Genomic DNA, 19,115 nt, shown 5'->3' on the forward strand with positions numbered 1-19,115 from the left:
TACAACCTGCTTGATGGACTTTACTTCAACTCTATTTTGTATATTCCCATGCTTCGACTCCTGAAAGAATAGGGAGGTTGAGATCATCAGACATTATGGTAGCCAAAATGAAAGTTTTTTTGACAAGATTTATTTGTGCTAGTAGTCTCTTAATGTTTTCCATTTTAATTTTTAGGATAATGTGACTCAACCTTATCATGATTTACTATTATATTTATTCCTTTTAGAAAGATCCTAAATAAAGATGAAACCTTCTGCAAAGATGGACTTGGAGGCAAAAAAAAAGTTTCTTTTTCTGGTGATTTATTCTCTTTTCTTTGTTTTTTATGCAAGAGTTATGCATAAAGTAAGTTTCTAAAATAATTTGTAGATGTATTGAATGTAGACTCTTTAGAAACTATTTCCTTTTGTATGAAAAAACTATATAAGTACAAGGCATTGCTGTGGAGAATAATGAGACATAAAGAATTGTTTGAAGAGTGTTGCTATGTTGGCAAAACTATTATGGATTTAGATATCATAGCTAATTACTCTTGGAGAGTTTTTCTCTAGATATTGTATTGTAACTTTATTGTTGATATTACAATTGGGTCTAGCTTTGGAGTGGTGGGTTTCTTTCCCAAAAGGGTTTCCCATGTATATCTGGGTTTATTTGTCTTGCAATAGTCTAAGGTTTTGTAAGAAATTTCAATATCATATCTCATATTATATTTAGCATTTGGAAGCATTTCCACACTTTGGCTTCCTTTCAGTTGGTATCAAAGCCTAGCCAACTTTCTTATTGTTGTTAGGTAGACAATTTTTTTTGTTGCTCTAGTTTTAGTGGGAGTTTTGTAGAGAGTTTTTTCACAATCTTATTATAGGTTAGATATGGAAAGCACATCCAACAAAGTAGAGATGGATACATTTAATGAAAACAATTGAGTTTTGGAAACTTAAAATGGAGGACATTCTTGTAGATAGAGATTTATGGGCTACAATTTCTTCCTCAAAATACATTACAAGATGATTGGGATAAGATGGATTGAAAAGCCAAGGGTTTGATAAGACTATGTTTGGTTGAATCTATACTCTTTAATGTTCATGAAGAGAAGATTACAACTGATCTTTGGCAGAAGCTTGATGATATTTATCAAGGTAAATCCTTGGTAAATAAGTCATTTTGAGAAATAAGTTTTACTCTTTAAGAGTGGAGTCCTCATCCTTGTCCTCAGACGAGAAGGAGGTTTTTTTGCTGATCGCTTGAATATATTTAATATGCTAATTTCTTATTTGAATTATGTTAGTGACAAGATTGATGACCAAGATAAATGCACACTTCTTTTATGTTCTTTGCTGGACTCATGGGATCACATTGTTATGGCTATTGGAAGCACAATAACTACTTTTAAATGGGAGGATGTGGTTGGTTTATTGTTATTTGATTAGATGCAAAGAAAATCTTCTAAAATGGCTAAGGAGGCCCTAGTTTCTCGTGGTAGAACAATGGAGAAAATAAAGCAAAAAAACAAGAAGGGAAAATAGAAGTCTCCTAGGAGATCTAAATCTCCTAGTAAAAGTCAGAGGTAAAATATTGGACATGCGGTGAACTTGGTCATCTTCATAAAGAGTGCAAGAAGGAGAGGAAAAAGAAAGGTAAACATGATTTCTCTAATTCTAACACTAAAAAATCTTCTCAAGATGATGCAGATTTTTTTGTTGCAACCTTTGTAACACATGCATTAGAATATGTGTGGTTGATAGATTCAATTGCTTCTTTCCACATGATATATCATAGAGATTAGTTTTCAAAGTATGAAGAGTTTGATGGTGGAAAAGTATATCTAGGTTATAAATCTCGCTTAAATATTGTTGGTCATGGTAGAGTCAAGATCATCCTTGATGGTAGAGGGAAGGGCTTTGATGATGTACTACATATCCCTGTTTGGCAAGAAACCTACTTTCAATTAGCAAGCTTGGTGATGTAGGTGTGTAGATTTTTTCTTGAGTGGCTAATGCAAGATGACAAGAGGCTCTATAGTGCTTGCTAAGGGTGTTAAGATGGGAAACTTGTATAAAATGGATGTATACACAATTCAATGCAATAACAGTTCTATAAAGTCCAAAAAAAGAGCTTTAGATACTTCATCCTCTAAACAAGATCAAAAAAAGAAGAATATGATTGTTTCTACATTTTATGGTCATACTTTTTGGGCACCTAAGGGTGCTAATACTTTGGATATGAAGCTCCTTGTTGAGAAGATAGTGTTATGGCACAAAAGACTTAGTCATATTGGTGAGAAGGGTCTTAGAGCCCTAAAAAATAAGAGCTTTGATGATTGTAATATGTAGTTTGACTTTTGTGAACATTACATTTATGGTAAAAAAATACCATGTTTCCTTTTAGTACAACTTTTATAAATCTTTTAGGGTTTTGGATTATATTCATTCAAATATTTTTTGTCTAGTTAATGTTCCTTCGATATCTAGATCTTTGTATTTTATCTAATTCATAGATGATTATAGTAGAAGGACATTTGTATTTCTTCACAAGTAACTATTAAGTTTTTAGTTTGTTTAAGGAATTTAAATCCTTCATTGAAAATTAGACTAGTAGAAAAATTAAGTGTTCAACGAATGATAATGGTGGTGAGTTTTGTTCAATAGAATTTGATAGGTTCTGTAAGGATAATGAAATTGAGAGACATAAGAGAACTCCATACACTCCACAACAAAATGGAGTTGTGAAGAGGATGAGTAGAACATTGATGGAGATGGTTAGGAGTATGTTGAGTAGTGTTGGCCTTGAACAAATTTTTTTGGCTAAAGCTATAGCCATTGCATGTTATTAAATTAATAGGTCTCCTACTTCAACACTTGTTGACAAGACACCCTTGGAGGCATGGTCTAGCAAGAAGCCCTCATTGAGACATCTCAAAGTCTAAGGTTTTGTGAGAAATTTCAACATCATCTCTCTTATTAGATTTATCATTTCAAATTATTTTCACCCTTTTAGTTCCTTTCAATTGGTATCAAAGCTAGTAGAAAGCTTTGGATGAGTTGGAGGAAGTATGTTAACTCTATGCTTGAGAAATTTAGTATGAAAGGTTATAGGCAGTTATTTATTCCAATGTTACATGGAAAAGAGCTTTCCAAGGAGGATTTCCCAAAATCTCTTACTGAGATAGAGAACATGTCTCAAGTACATTATGTGAGTGTTGTTGGTAGATTTATGTATGCTATGGTTTGTATGAGGAAGAAATTTCCCAAGTGGTAGGAATCCTTAGTTGGTATATGGATAATACTAGAAGGGTGCATTGGGATCCAGTTGGAGAGCAGGTGCTCTATAGTTGAAATATGATATTTGTAAGTTGAAACCTTTAACAATTGATTTTTAGCCAAAGAAGGAAGAGTAAAAGAAAAAGGAAGTAGTTCATATATACTACTATGTTTGCACCCAAATTGTGATGGCATGCACGTCAAAATTATGTCATCACAACCTATCATCATTGCAATTGCGACAACAAGTCATTGCAATTGAGACAATGACATGTTGCAACACCATAATTGTGATAGAGCTATCATCACAATTTGGGTGCAAATGTAGTAATATATAATCCTATTGCCCCTAAGGAAGAAGAACTATGAGCTCTTGATGGACAATAGATAATTAGAAGAGCCTAAGTAGCTCTAAAGGTTCTGAAGAAGAGAAAGAACCTAAACCTCAAACTTTGAAGAAGTCTACTCATGATAGGCATCAACCTAATAGATTTGATTATTCACCTTAGAGGTTTTTGATATTCTTTGTTGGATTCCAATTGTATATTTTCTTTGATTGCTAACAATGATGAGCCTAGGACTATTATAGAGACTATGGATATGAATGCTACAGATTCCTAGATAGAAGCCATTAATGAAGAGATGGAAACATTAAGGAATAATGTTGCATGGGATTTGGTACCTTTTCCTGAAGGACAAAAAATTGTTTTATGTAAATGAGTGTTCAAAAATAAATCAGGTCTAGATGGCAGTGTTGAGAAGTATAAGACATGGTTTCTTGCAAAGGGGAATTTTTTTGTGGAGGGAATTGATTATTGTGAAATATTCTGTCCTATAGAAAAATAGACAACCATTTGATTCTTGTCATCACTTGTTGTTGCTTAAGATTTTGAAGTTGAGAAAATAGATGTAAAGACAATGTTCCTTCATGGTGATTTGAAGAAGGAAATTTATAAGTCATGGCCAGAGCATTTTGTTGAGAAAGGTGAAGAAAATCTTGTTTGTAAGTTGAAGAAATCTCTATATGGTTTGAAGCAGTCTCCTAGAATGTGGTATCAAAAGTTTGACACCTATGAGTTGTCCTTGGGATTTTTGAGATCTAAATCTAAGCATTGTGTATATTATAAATTTGAAAGTCTCTATATGTTATTTATTAGAAATAGTAAAAGAAAGATTCTAGATTTGAAGTCTCAGTTAGCAACACAATCTAAAATGAAAGATCTAGGTGTAAATAGATATATTCTTAGGATTGAGATCATTAGAAATATAGCTAGTAGAAAGATCTTGATGAGTTAGAGGAAGTATGTTAATTATGTGTTGGAGAAATTCAACATGACAGCTTGTAGGCAATTAGTTGTACTAATGTTATGTAGAACAAAGTTTTCCAAGGAGGATTGTTTAAAATCTCCTACTGTGATGGCAAACATGTCTCAAGTACCTTATGAGAGTGTTATTGGTAGCTTGATGAATGCTATGGTTTGTACAAGGCCAAAAATTTCCCAAGTAGTGGGAGTCCTTAGTCGATATATGGCTAATCTTGGAAGGGTGCATTGTGATGCAGTTAAGAGAGTATTTAGATATTTGAGGGGCACATATGAGTATTGCTTATATTTTCATGGTAAATATTGACATTCTATTTGTATTCATGGGTATGTGGATTCAGCTTGGGCACATGACATTGTGATGTAGGAGCATCCTAGTTGCCTTGTTATCTTTCTCTTTTCTTTATTCTATCAATTTTAAGTGAGTTCAATCAGTGTTAACCAAGTTTTCTAGTGTTGACTAAGTGTTCCTTCATGTGTCGAGTGAACCTGATGTATGATGATGCTCGGTTCCTTCTTTGACTAAGTTTGTTTATGAGTGGTTTATAAATTGAGCTGACTTATGTATTTAATTTGGATCATGAATTTAATGATAAGAACTTATCTTGGGATGAGTGCAAACCATTTTGAGGTCAGCATTTTTATTATGTAATGATATAGATTCTTCTTGTAAGAATTTGCCTTAGGGTAGAATTCACCGAAGACCAAGGAATTTAAACACAAGCACAATAGTAGATCAAAGAGAGAGTATGATCAAAATGATGATATATTCATTAAATATGCCATACCAAAGTACACTAGGAGTGCCTATATATAAATGCCTCTAGAGAGCTTCTAGAATGCATAGAAGTCAACAACATGATAAGTCATACAACTAGGCACATGTCCACTAGATATGGGTTATCCTCCATTAAGTATAGAAGTAAGTGCGATGATGAGAGGATAAGCTTACAATGGTGTAGCACAAAAATTTATGTTGTAGACATGTGCTAAAAAGGGAGTGCGAATAATTGTGTTGTCTACATGAAAACTTAGTGAATGATACAAACTCTAGTGTTATAGACACCATGTGTTGAATTAGATTTGCATACTTCTATATTGTTAACATGACAACTCATGAGAGTACACAAACTCCTAAGTGTCTCACCTAAATAAATAATAAAATAATGCATTAACCTAAGTAAACTTAAGTAAAGTGTAAATAGTAAATACTTATTTACACCAACACCCCCCTTAAGTGCAACTTAGGGGAATGCCCTTAAGCTTACTAAATCTAGAATGCAATGCATGATGGGTCCTAGCTACTAGGCCATGTTAGGTACCCATGTACATATTGAAATGCAATCTCTCATAAAGCAGAGAAAGAGAGAAAACCTCATGGGAAAAACCCTCCCACAAAAAGAGAGATGAAAAACACATACAATGTATGGATAGATGGAGTAATCAAGACCCCCCCATTATGACATACATCTAGTATACATAAGAGAAAAATAAGAAGAGGAAGAGAGATAGGATAGGCTCTGCCCCCCCCCCCCCCCCCCCCCCCCTCCCTCCCCCCCCCAAAGAAGAATGCTTGCCAGTGACTTCTCCAATGAAGAAGCTGATCCAAGACTGTAGAATGGTGTTCCTCCCCTTAGGAAGAAACAAGGCCAAGGGTACAAATGAGATACTTTCATTGTGCATAGAAAGAATCCCATAGGTAAGTGATGTCTCTAAAATCTACTCAATTGGTTGAAAAAATTGTCTCAAAGAGTTGTCTATCTCCTTAGCTAATGAAGAAGCCCTCTGCAATTGCTGATCATAAGTATCCACAATCACTTCAACATGTAATGATCGATCATGTAGAGAATGAACAAGAGGGTCAGATGGAGCCCTCATGAAAATTAAAGAAGGTGTTGCTACATCAAGAAGAAGAGGCAAACCATCAATACTATCCCCCAAATTTATCACTAAAGTTGGACCTAGAAAATTGGACGTACCCTATTGTGCTAGACCTATCACTGTGGCGATATATGCATGTGGACTGGACTGATGTCGTAACCTCTCACTGCAACTATCGATAGAACCCCCACATGTATGAATTTGTTGAAGCACTATCACTGGTGTCACTATCAGTTTCCACATGATATGATGTACAAAGAGGATTAGAGGACAACCTTGGTGAACTTTCCTCAAAGTGTACATCCTTCTCCATAAAGATTTGATGGGTCTTTGGATCCAATAGTTTGTATGCCTTCACACTATCTTCATAACCAATAAAAGTGCAAGGCCAAGATGACTATGCCTTACATCCCTTGGAAGATATCTTTACCCATGTAGGAAAACTAAAGACTCTAAAGTGTGTCACAATAGGTTTTTTGGCACACCATGCCTCAAAAGGAGTCTTGCCATCTAAGGCTAGATGAGGAGATCTATTTAGAATGTGAGCGGCACTACTAATTGCTTCAACTTCTAACGATGGATCTAGAGACCTTGCCTATATCACGCAACTTTCCATAGACTTAAGAGTTTAGATCCTCAATGTTGTGACATCTATCTTATGTAGATTGAATGATGATAGATTCTAAAGATCAATTCCCTCAAGTCTTCAAAAGTTTATAAGTCTTTTGTTCACATATCTGCTTTCATTATCCATTCAGAGAACTTTGATGGCTTTCCTCAATTTCTATTGAACATGAGTCTTGAAGGCTAGAATCTTATCCAACACTTCACTCTTACGATGAAGAAAGTAGACCCAAGTGTACCTTGAAAATTCATCAATGAAGGCAAGTATGTAGTGACCTTGGCTAACTGATGTTACTACAAAAGGTACTACTAATACCATGTGAACCAACTGAAGAACAATTGGTGCTCTTGAAGACTTCCCTTTATATAACTTCTCCTTTGGATGCATATCCACTATACTTGTTGAACATTCACCTGTGAAAAAGTTGATTTTGGATAGGCCTTTGACCATTCTATTTGTGCAAAGTTGTTGAAGATAGTGGAAGGAAAGATGTCCATACCACTCATGCCATAAGTTGATTGCTGAATTGGATTGAGATAACAAGGCCTTTGAAGGATACTTGGGCACAAAATGGGAGAAAGAGTATAACCTTTTTTCATGATTAACTTTCCCCACTGCAACCAATGAGTCATCTTTTAGACTGTTCACTTGTACTGAGTTTGGAAGGAACTCAACTCTATGACCATCTCCAAGGTGAGTGATTTGGTAAATTGAGAGGAAATTAGAACTTAGGTTTGGAACATAGAGAACATCTTTAAACTCTCCATTTTCCATTTTCACATTTCTATTTCCTTCAACTTCCATTTTAGTATCATCTCCCACAAAGATGTGTGGTACCTTTGATTGCTTCATTGAAGGAAAATCCTCCTTTGAAGAACTCATGTGAGATGAGGCACCTAAGTAAAGTATCCATTCCTTTGAAGAATGTGAATTAGCCACGAGTGCTTGCTCTTTGCCCTTTGAATTTGAAGAAGACCCTTTATCCTTGTAAGCATTAGGCAGTGGAACATTATGTTTCTTCATGATAGAGGTCAATTCATCAATCTTCTTATGATAACACTCATGTTCTTCATAGCCCATTTTCTTGCAATAGGCACACTTTTTCTTGTCCTTATTATTTTTGTCCCCTTTCTTGTTGGAATTTGAGGAAGACTTGTCTTGTTGATTGGATTGTGGTGTTGTCTTTTCTGCATCCTCTAATTTTTTCTTCCACTTCTTATTCTTACCCTTTCCTTTATTTGAAGACCGTCCAACTAAATTTTGAGAACCCTCATTATTGGCCACCAATGCTTTAGATTTAGGTGAATTAAGAATCCCAATTGATTTTAACTTCTTTTCTTCTATATCCAATAGATCAACATATTCATCAAAAGAGACTTTCTTATCGGTAGACCCTAATGTAGTCTTTGAGGTATTATAAGAAGAAAAAAATGTGGAATAATCTGATGGTAGCTTATTATGAATAAGATAGATCAACCTATCATCTTTAATAGGATTCCCACAATTAGTAAACTTTGTCCTTAGTTCATTCACCTTGATGATGAAATCTTGTATAGAATCAAATGACTTAGGATCTAAGGAGACAAGCTCATCTTCAATTTTGAAAACATCTTCTTTAGACACTTTACCATATAGGTTTTCAAGGATATCCCAAGCTTCCTTGGATGTAGAAGACTTCTTAATTTGATACATGATCTTGTCATCAACCCCCAAACATATATCACCTAGGGCTTTCCTATCCATTACCATCCAAGCTGAAATATCACTTGCTAATACATTATCACAGGAAGGGTACCATCTACATATTGAGAATCTCCATTATGCATTAAATGATACCACATTTTGATTGAACATGTAGCATAGTTATGTGGAGTTAATTTTGGAAACAAAAAAATTTCCATAATGCAAAAAATGAAAGAAAATTGTAGAAAAGAAGGAAAACAACACCAAGAACACCCACACCCCCCCCCCCCCGTTTTCACTAAATCAACTCCCACACTCCCCCCCCCCCCCAAAAATAGATTCTTTTGTCACTTTATAAGTAGTGCGATTACAATGTTTGCTTGCCAATTTTGGCCTTTGTGGACTTCAGATTTCATTTGTTACAACCTTTTGAAAGATTAGAAATTTGGAACTTTAAAATGTACAACAATTTGAAGTAATACAAAGCAAAGAAAGGCCCTATTTTTTAAAGTGACACTTTTGTCCACACAACCCTACAATCTGACTGTAGATCTAGAAAGTAGACAAAAAATAACACACTTTCAAAAAAATGGAACCTATTTTTGTGTCTAGATAAGCTCGCATGAAGTTGCAAAATGCAGGATTGGATAGGTATAGTCACAAAAAGATATAATTATTGACAAATCCATGTACCAAAAGTAGAAAAGAGCTAGACCACTGAAAAGTTTAGGAAACTCTACCCAATTTCAAAAAAAATACACTTGATTTGGAGTCTGAATGACTAAGATATGGCCTCCCAAAGTCGGGCTGCAAAATAAAAAATCAATCTACAAAGGGGTTGGATCAGCAAAAGATGGGATTAAATTTGACGATCATACGATTGTTGTAGTAGTTCAAATTTTCTTTAGAATGACAGTCAGATGATCATCAAATTTGAGGTCATGAACTTGATGATGTTAGTGACTTTAAGCCTTGTGATGACATTTGCATGATGTCATAATGATGTCAACATTGTACAAATAGTACAAACAACCACATGTCACATACATATTGGGTGACATGGCAAGGTACTGCACTACGTTAGATGCTGATGTGTGTTGACTCAACACTGATTGGTTGCTGAGTTAGATTAGCTAATTTAGTGATTTGGACATGGTAATCATTGTATGACAGGTCTTGCATGGTGAGATTGCAGTGGACTGCGTGGATGGGTAAATCATAGCCACGTGTCCTCCTAGGTTGTTGTAGAGAAGTCTATGTGGTAGCATGAAGTGACGTTGCATGCTGCTGAGTTTGTAAACCTCTCACTAGTGGGGGAGTTCCAAATTGGGATTCCTATTTTTTGATTGCTAGAAACATGGGTTTTAATCCCACATTGGATAAGATAACAATTGCATAATTGTTTAAAAATGATGTTGTGGGTTGTTTAACCAAACAAGCCTGCGAGAGGTTGTTTGAGAGCCGGTGAAGTGGATGGGGCTGGCAACTGGTGAAAATCTGTGGGCCATGAAAAATGGGCACTCACTCGATTTTCTTGTGTTGATGACAAAAATTTGGATAATGAGCCCACTGATTAAATAGTAAGGAATATTCCTCTGCACAAGGCCGAGATCTGATAGCCCAATACTGGGAAAAAAATTTCCTGCTTGCCCGGAGGGCAAATATTTTTTTGAAAAAATACAGTACAAAATGCAAAGAATTAAATTATAGACTTGAAAAATTAATCAAATAGATCTGCAAATGATCATACCTGAATTGCAAATCAGGGCCTCTGGGTGCTGATTTGCAAAAAATCTTGCCTCACGGTCAACTCTGGCCAAGGGTAGCTAAGTTTATAGTCAGTCTTCACCAAATTAGCATTCTAGATACAATGGTGAGGTCAAATCTAGCTCTATATGCTCTAAATTTCTGCAATACTTTGGATTTGGGCTGAGGTGTTGAAGCAACAATGGTCTAGAATAGTTATGTGAAGAGAAAATCTCCAAAATCTAATACCATATAAGAATTTTCCTTAGGGTAAAATTCACCCAAGAGCAAGGAACTCAAACATAGGCACAATAGTAGAGCAAAGAGAGAGTATGATCAGAATGACGATATATTCATTCAATATACTGTATCAAAGTACACTAGGAGTGCTTACATATAAAGGCTTCTAGAGAGCTTCTAGAATGCATAGAAGTTAGCAACATGATAAGTCATACAACTAGGCACATGTCCACTAGATATGGGTTATCCTCCATTAAGCACAAAAGTAAATGCAATGACGAGAGGATAAGCCCATAATGGTGTAGCATGCAAATTTATGTTGTAGACAACATGTACTAAAAAGGGAGTACAAATAACTGTGTTGTCTATATGGAAACTCAGTGAATGATGCAAACTCCAGTGTTCTAGAGACCATGTGTTGAATTAGAGTTGTGTACTTTTGTGTTGTCAACATGACAACTCATGAGAGTACACAAACTCCTAAGTGTCTCACCTAAATAAATAATAAAATAATGCAATATAATAAAATAATCCATTAACCTAAGTAAACTTAAGTAAAGTGTAAATAGTAAATACTTATTTACATCAACACTTTTGTAAGACATTTTGGAAAGTATAATTAGAGGTATTTGGTTTAGTTTGAGAGGACTTAGAGAGAGTTCCTAAGCAAATGTTTATAGAATTATGAATTTTATGCCTTACAACTGGGTATGTATGCTGATAATTTGATGAATCAATAAAGCTCTGTGTGTGTGTATCTCCCTCCCTCTCTCTCCCCTTGGTGTTGTTCTTAGTGTGTTTGTTTCCATTTTGTTTGCTTAGCATGGTGTTTGGATAGTTAGGTGTGCCTTTGGCCCCCTATTCAATCTCTACTTACACCTGTAGACACCTAAAATTGTCCAAAAACCCATTTTCTGACCAATTAAATAAATATTTATTATTTATTTAATTCCCCTACCTTTAATTAAATAAATTTTACATTTATTTAATTATGTTCACCTTTTCTTGATTTAAATAAACTAAGGTTTATTTAAAGCCTAACCCTTTCACTTTAATTAAGTACTTCATTTACTTAATTAATCCTTTCCTAATCCCACTTGGAATTAAATATTAAATTTAATTCTATTTGAGCACATGGCTCCTAACTTTAACCCTCATCTAGCCTCACTTTCCTAACTTAGCCCATCCTTCTAACCTAGGTCAATCCACTTATTCGCTAACTAATCCTAGTTTCTCATCTAATTACATCCTTAATCATTTGCACAATCCTAATCAAAGGATTATCAAACCCTAGTCACATGTGACATGTGACTCTTACACACTTACACCTTTGTCCCCCTTCACATGTGAACCAAATGTGTCTCACACATGTGTGAAGAAACATGATCTTCCACCCCTCTTACACATGTCATTGACCCATCACTTTCAAAGTTGTCTCACACATGTGTGAGAAACTTTGAGCCTCCACCCTCTTACACTTGTCATAGACATGTCACATCAAAGGTTGCTCACACATGTGTGAGCATCTTTCCCCCTTTGAATGGTCAAAAAATCTAATCCACATGGAGTCTACTTGGCCTCCACCTCATTGACACTTCATTGATCCTAAGAGATCCTAGCCCTTCATCTTGCATTCAATCTTAGCTATCCAATGCATCCATTTTCTTATAAAAGGAGAGTTGTCTCCTTATTTTCCATGAAACACTATCTAGCCTATTGTTATGCTGCAGGATTTGTGAGCAACCACATCCCACAACAATGAAATCATATACACTTGATGATTTTATGAGGTTTGCATATGTGCTATTTTCAATAGTTTAATGCTCTTTTGATTTCATGTTATGCTTATTTACATGTTCTCTTGCATATTTTGAGGTTTGCATAATCATTTAGGAATAGATGTTAGTTTCTTAGCTTTTATTCCTTGGTTACATTTTTATGCAATACATTTTGGCATGCTTAGTGGGACCCACTTCATGGGTTCGAACTAACAATCTAATTTGTTTTTGAGGATTTTGTAAGTTTTCAAGCTTGTAGGTTGAAGGCTTGCATTTGGAGATCAAGTTTCATGAGGAGCCTCTAATCGAGCCAAGGAGCCCATCATCGTGTTTGGAGGACATAAGGGAAGTTTTTTGACATAAAACACTTTCTATTTTGCTTATTGCTCTATTTTTCAAGTTGTTGAGGTAGATACATGTTGAATATACTCTTTGTTAATAGAAAACTAAAAAACAAAAAAGAAATATACTCCTTCCTTGTTAATAAATAACTAGGTTTAAAATGCAAAAAAAAAAGGGGGGGTTGCTTTATTTTATTAATACTTTGCTTTTATATAGATTGTTTTTAAAAAAAAGTATGGGGTTAGTTTAAGTTTAAAATCAAAAAAAAAAAAAGCAAAAAAAAAAAAATAATAATAATAATAATAATAATAATTTTTTAAAAAAAAAGTGAGAGGGGTTTGCATTTTTTTAAAAGTTTATATATGTTAGTGTAAATTTAATTTAAAAAATATATATACATTAAAAAAAAAAAACTATTAAAAACTATTTTTTTTAGCCGTGAGTGGTGCGACCACCACCCGTGAGTGGTGCAGCTGCCGTTGTGGCCCCTTGCAATTCCTGCCGTGGTTGCTTAGCTCACTCCCCTGCTTGGCACCTCTGCTTAAACCACACCCCCCACTCCTCTTTCCTTTCCACTAGTGCAGCTTCCTCGACCTTGCACTTCCTCCTTCGTTGTTTTCTCTGCTAACCCTCCCCGTAACCTCCTCTCCCACTACACCATCGCCACTAACCATTGCCTCCCACAACCCTCCCTGCCCGCAACCCCCGTGCTTAGCTCCTGCCCACTTCTCTCACCCCACAGCTACATTTGCAACCCTCACTCATCTCCACCTCTGCTCATGGCTCACCACCCGCTCAAACCCCCAGCAGCGCTGTGACCTCCTCCGCTCCTCCCCACTGCCCATGCAGAAACCCACGACCCGTGTCTGCAACCGTCCACTTCTCCTAACACAAACCTAAATCCTCTGCCATGCTTAAAACCCGTGCTACCATCATCGCTCCCTCTACCTCCTCATTCAAAACCTCTAGTGAGCGGTGCAGCTCCTGTCGCTTCACCCACTTCCGCCACCCTACAACTAATCCTGTGGCCCCACTTTTTTGTGGCTTCCCTCCGCTACTTTTGGCCTCTTCGTCGCTGCCACCAACTGCTCAAACTTCCTCTGCTCCCCTGCGACTAGGTGCCTCCCGCGCAACCTCTACGCTCCCTTCACCGTCCTTGGCCCCCTCTACACTCAACCCCCTCTACCCTAGCTCCCCACTCCTCCTCTACCCAGCCTCTAAAACCTCTCGGGCCCCCTTCCAAATTTGTATTTTTTTAATATGCTTGGGTTATTTATTTTAAGTATTATTATTGTATGTTTTTAAAAACTTCATTTAATTTTTAAAAAAAAAAAAAAATTAAAAAAAAAAATTATTATTATTTTAAATCTTTTTACTAACCATGCAGATTTATTTTTTTCAAAAACATCAAAAAAATTTTTTTTTTTTGCTTGATGTACTCCTAACTGTCAAATTTTTGCTCGTAGGTTGCTGACATCATCACTGCATCAGTAGTCCACATGCCCTTCTAAGCCATAAGGAGAAGCCTTTGGTTTTTTGCTTATAACTTGAGCATACGAACTTCATTTTTGAAAAATGAAATATCACCAGAAAGTTGATTCCAAGCCCGTTGTCATGGTTCTAGTATTATAAAATTTTGATACAGTTTAGATCTCTATTTTTTCCATCAAAGATGAAACTTTGTGCTAACACTTTCATTGTAGGGTTGTTTCACATTTGTCCTACATTTTTGCTCCCCTAACTTGTGGTTTTGCAAGGATATTTTCTCACTAGCCATATTGCTTGTAGATTTTTGCTTTAATTTTGTTTTGGGAATGAACTTGTATGATTAAACACTCATCTTTGAATGCATGATTAATGTTAAAACTCAATCTTGAATGCATGGTTAATTGAACACTTTTTCTTTGGAATGAATGATCACATAATCTTGCATGTCTAAGGATAAATGAACATTGCAATACACATTTCATTTTGGTGCTTAAAATGAACACTCACTCAATCTTGAATGCCTAAAAGGAATTTGATCCTTTCCTTGTTGAATTTTCTTATGCACACACTCGATTTACTTTCTTGTTGATGAATCTGCGCTTTTATTTATGTTGATGACAATTTCAAGTTGGAAAGAATATTGTATGGTTTAATCACATGTGTCTTCAAGTAGATTAAAAAATCTAAAGCTTCATTGGAAAAGAATGTGTCTCTATTAAACTTCGAGGCCACTTATGTATTCTCTCCCCTTGCACCTTCAAGTGATCTTGAGTGCACAAGAAATAAGTGGTCTTGTTTTTCATTTTTAGGAGGCCTTCTTGGGGATTTCATCACCCCTTAGGATGACCTCAACTCCAGTGTTCTAGTGGAGTATAAAAATTAGGAGGTGAATCGAAAGACACCTCTCTTGGAAGCATAATATTGTCACTCTTGGCTAAGCCCTAAAGAACTTTATACCTTTGGGAAGTGAAGGAGGAGATTTGGGTTACCATCTCCCCCTGGCTGTGTGACCATCTCCCTCATGTACCTTGCATGTATTGAGGACGCCCTCTAGTTGATCCTTGTACATCCTAGTTGAAGCCTCATAGTATTGTTGGTGTGTTTGACGTGCTTGAGTGTTTGAAATCTCCCCATTTGAAGGGGACACACTGACTACCTTTTCCTTGTACATATTTCCTTGTTTGATTTTGCATCTCAAACCTAAAAACCCAAAAACATCATAAAACATAAAAATCCAAAAAATCGTAAAAGTTCAAAAAATCCACAAAAATAAAAACATTTCAAAAACAACAAAACAAGTCTTGGTTTAGGTCCTCTTAGTCAAGCTGTCCACATCAATTCCATGTCACATCTTCTTTCCATCAAAGTCATCACCCTCATCCATCTCTTGTCTTCATCATTCAAATCATTCCTTGATGTCTTAATCATATCTATTCGTCTACATCATTTCCTTGTCATTCAATCCAATCCATACTCTTCATCCTAGTCATGCTTCATCATCATCTGGATCCAATTTCCTCTACAAATCTCATAATGCATTCTTAATTCAATCCTTCACGTCATCATCATTCTAATCCAATCCCTTGTCAAATTCAATAATTTCTAATCAATTCTTAATTTGATCCATTTACCTCTTCATCCATAATCAATCTTTCTAATTTTATCCATTCATGTCTTCTTCTAATTCAACCTTGCATCACATATTCTACTTTGGAAAATGGAGAATTTTCACAAACATTGGACTTTAATTCAAATCTAACATTCACTTGTTTGCAATATCATAGGGTTTTTATCAAATCAAATCAAACCCTAATTCAATCAAATCAATATCAAATTCAAATCAAATCAACACAAAGTCCAAATCTCCTAGTCCTAAGTTCATATTCCATCATCAAATCTTCCATCACTCTTCATGTAACATCTATGGATTTGAGTTGGCTTAATCAAATGGTTGATGATCTTCAAAGACAATATGGAGTTCTACCTCTTGTTCAAGCTGCTTATCAAATCCATCCTCAAAACTTCATATCCAACTCTATTCCATCTCATACTCAATATCCTTCTACCTTTGACAAGGGAAATCTATCTCATTATCCTTCATCCACATACAATTCCATTCATAGCCAACACAATTCCCCAAACATAAATGACCTTGTCTTGGAAATGGAACAATTAAAGAATTATATCTTAGAAAGCCAACAAAAAGAGGCCACCTTCCATGCCATGTGTCCTCTTCCTCCATGTTTCAAAGATCCCAGTCCTCATTTCAAATCCAACCCCCACCCTTCATGTAATCCCCTACCCATAGTTCCACCTTCACACAATCCTAATCCTCCAAAAACCTCATCTCCACATCATAAGGGGTATTTCTTATCATTCTTAGCTAAGTGTAAAATACAAAATGAAGAGAGCCAATCACCCAAGGTCATACCACTGATTCCATCTCAAGACCTTCCTCCAAAGCATGACATTATAGATGCCTCTTCTCCTCTAGATTTGAGCATTTCTCCATCCCATCATTCCCATATCCCTCAAGATCCATTTATCCCTCCTAGTCCATCTCATGATTCCCTTCCTAATCAAGATCAAGGAATTTCATGTACCGTACATCTTAGCAACTCCCCTCCCTCTCTCGAGTTAGCATCTGTCACTCCTCCACTTCATGTAGAGTTTCTTTCCACTCCATCTACTAACACTCCTCCATGTTAAGATCAAATCACTCCATCTTATGGTTCCATTCCCTTCACTCCAGCATATGATCCTATTCCATCTCATGATCCATTCATTCCATTACATGATCCTCTTTTAAGTCAATATCAAAGCACCCCTCCATTTTCCTTTCATGATGCCACCCCATCTCAAGATCCTATTATCCCTCATAATACCCCTTGTGATCCTAATCCTCCACATGAGCCTATCACACCTATCCAATCCAATAATGAACCCCATATACCTAGACTTGCATCTTGTGTTGAAAATGATAAGCATCCCATTGAAGAAATAATGTCTCAAGATGTTGGTACACCTTCCACTTCTTCCAACTCCAAAATTCCTCCATCCACACCTAAAGCTTCACATCATTCATATTCCAAGTCTATTTTAGGACCTTGTATCCATATTCCCATTCCTTCATCCCTTCCATCCATTCTAGGTCCTTATGTTCCACAACCAAACCCTTCATCCCTTCCATCCATTTTGGGTTCTTACATACATCCATCCACCATATCCATGTTTTCCACATCATCCCCTTAGGCTCCTAAAGATCAAAATAGGCACACATCCTTGAATTCCTTCCAAAATTCACCATCCTTAAGCTCTCCATCTCATTTACCTTCATGCACCCATACCATGGCCAATGCAAACAAATTAGATACCGAAGAAAAAGAGCATAAAGTCAAATATCCACAAAAATCAAAGGATCAACATGTCCCTTCTAAACAACATGTCCAAGAAAAGAAAAATCTGATCCAAAGCACAATCAAAAGGCCACAAAGGCTAAAAATAAAAAATGCAAAAATTTTGTGGATACCAAAGCTACTTAATGTAGCAATTAATCTCAAAGAAAGATTCACAATGACATCCAATTCTGCTAATCCAAGGGCTTCCCCCGTGCATAATCCATCCATGCTTCCACTTTCCAAATCCATTTTGGGTCCTTATATACCCAAATCCACCATCCTAAATCCATCATCTCCTTCATCCATTTTGGGTTCCTACTTCCCAAAATCCAAACTTTCTCCTACCTATCCTCCTCAATTTCCTCCTTTCCATCACCCTTCAAGGTGTGTGCCAATGACGATCTTTTTGCCTCCTTCATTCACCCATTCACAATTCTTCCAACCTAGCATCCATCCACCATGTCTTCCTCCTACCCACTTAACCCCCTTTATCCAAACTTTTTCATAAGTCATTGTCCCCCATTCACTATGCTATCAACATCTATGAGAAAATAGCAAAAATTCCTTGAAAATAACAAAGAAAAAAGAGACCAAAATATCAAGGGATACTATCCATATATCTAGATGCTTAAGTCCTCCCTTCATTTTCCCTTCATGTATCCATTGTCTTCCAATTCCACTTATACATACATTCACTTTTCCTTCTTCCACTTGCACTCTACACTGGGGGCAAGCTCCATCCATACCAAACTTCTATACATATCTTCCATCCTTCCATCTACCATTCATCATCCTTTTTCCATCTTTGATCTTGACTTTCACTTTCCTTTCATCCATCCATATACACTTTTCATATCCCTTGCACATTATCCATATATTTTCCTACATACGTCCACAATCCTACCATATATTTGATCTTGACATGCTATCCCTCTATTGCACTCCATAGTCCTTGTCATGTTCATTCATCCATTTTCCATCCATACTCCTATGTACTTCCATCCTTCTTTCATATGTCCTTGATCTTGGTTAGCATAACCATCCCATCTATTTTCTCCAGTTCATATCCAGATTTCATCCATACCCTTCATCTCATTATCCCTTTTCCATATCCTTGATATCATTATCCTTTTTTCATACCCTCCCTCCCATATCCCGTATCCATTCCCCTTTCATACCCATGCTCGTGATCACCACTAGAGGCACAATAACAAAATCTTCATACATGCTTTGGAAGAACACATGCCTTCTCTTCCTCCATACGCTAGACTTCCTACCATATTTCCATTTTCACACATATTTCCTTCCATTTTCCTATCCTTGGTATGGGGCACTTGGAATCCTTTGAAACATG

Source organism: Cupressus sempervirens, chromosome 6, assembly GCF_028749045.1.
Source record: "Cupressus sempervirens isolate cs-2001-9-10 chromosome 6, ASM2874904v1, whole genome shotgun sequence".
Lineage (NCBI taxonomy): Eukaryota > Viridiplantae > Streptophyta > Pinopsida > Cupressales > Cupressaceae > Cupressus > Cupressus sempervirens.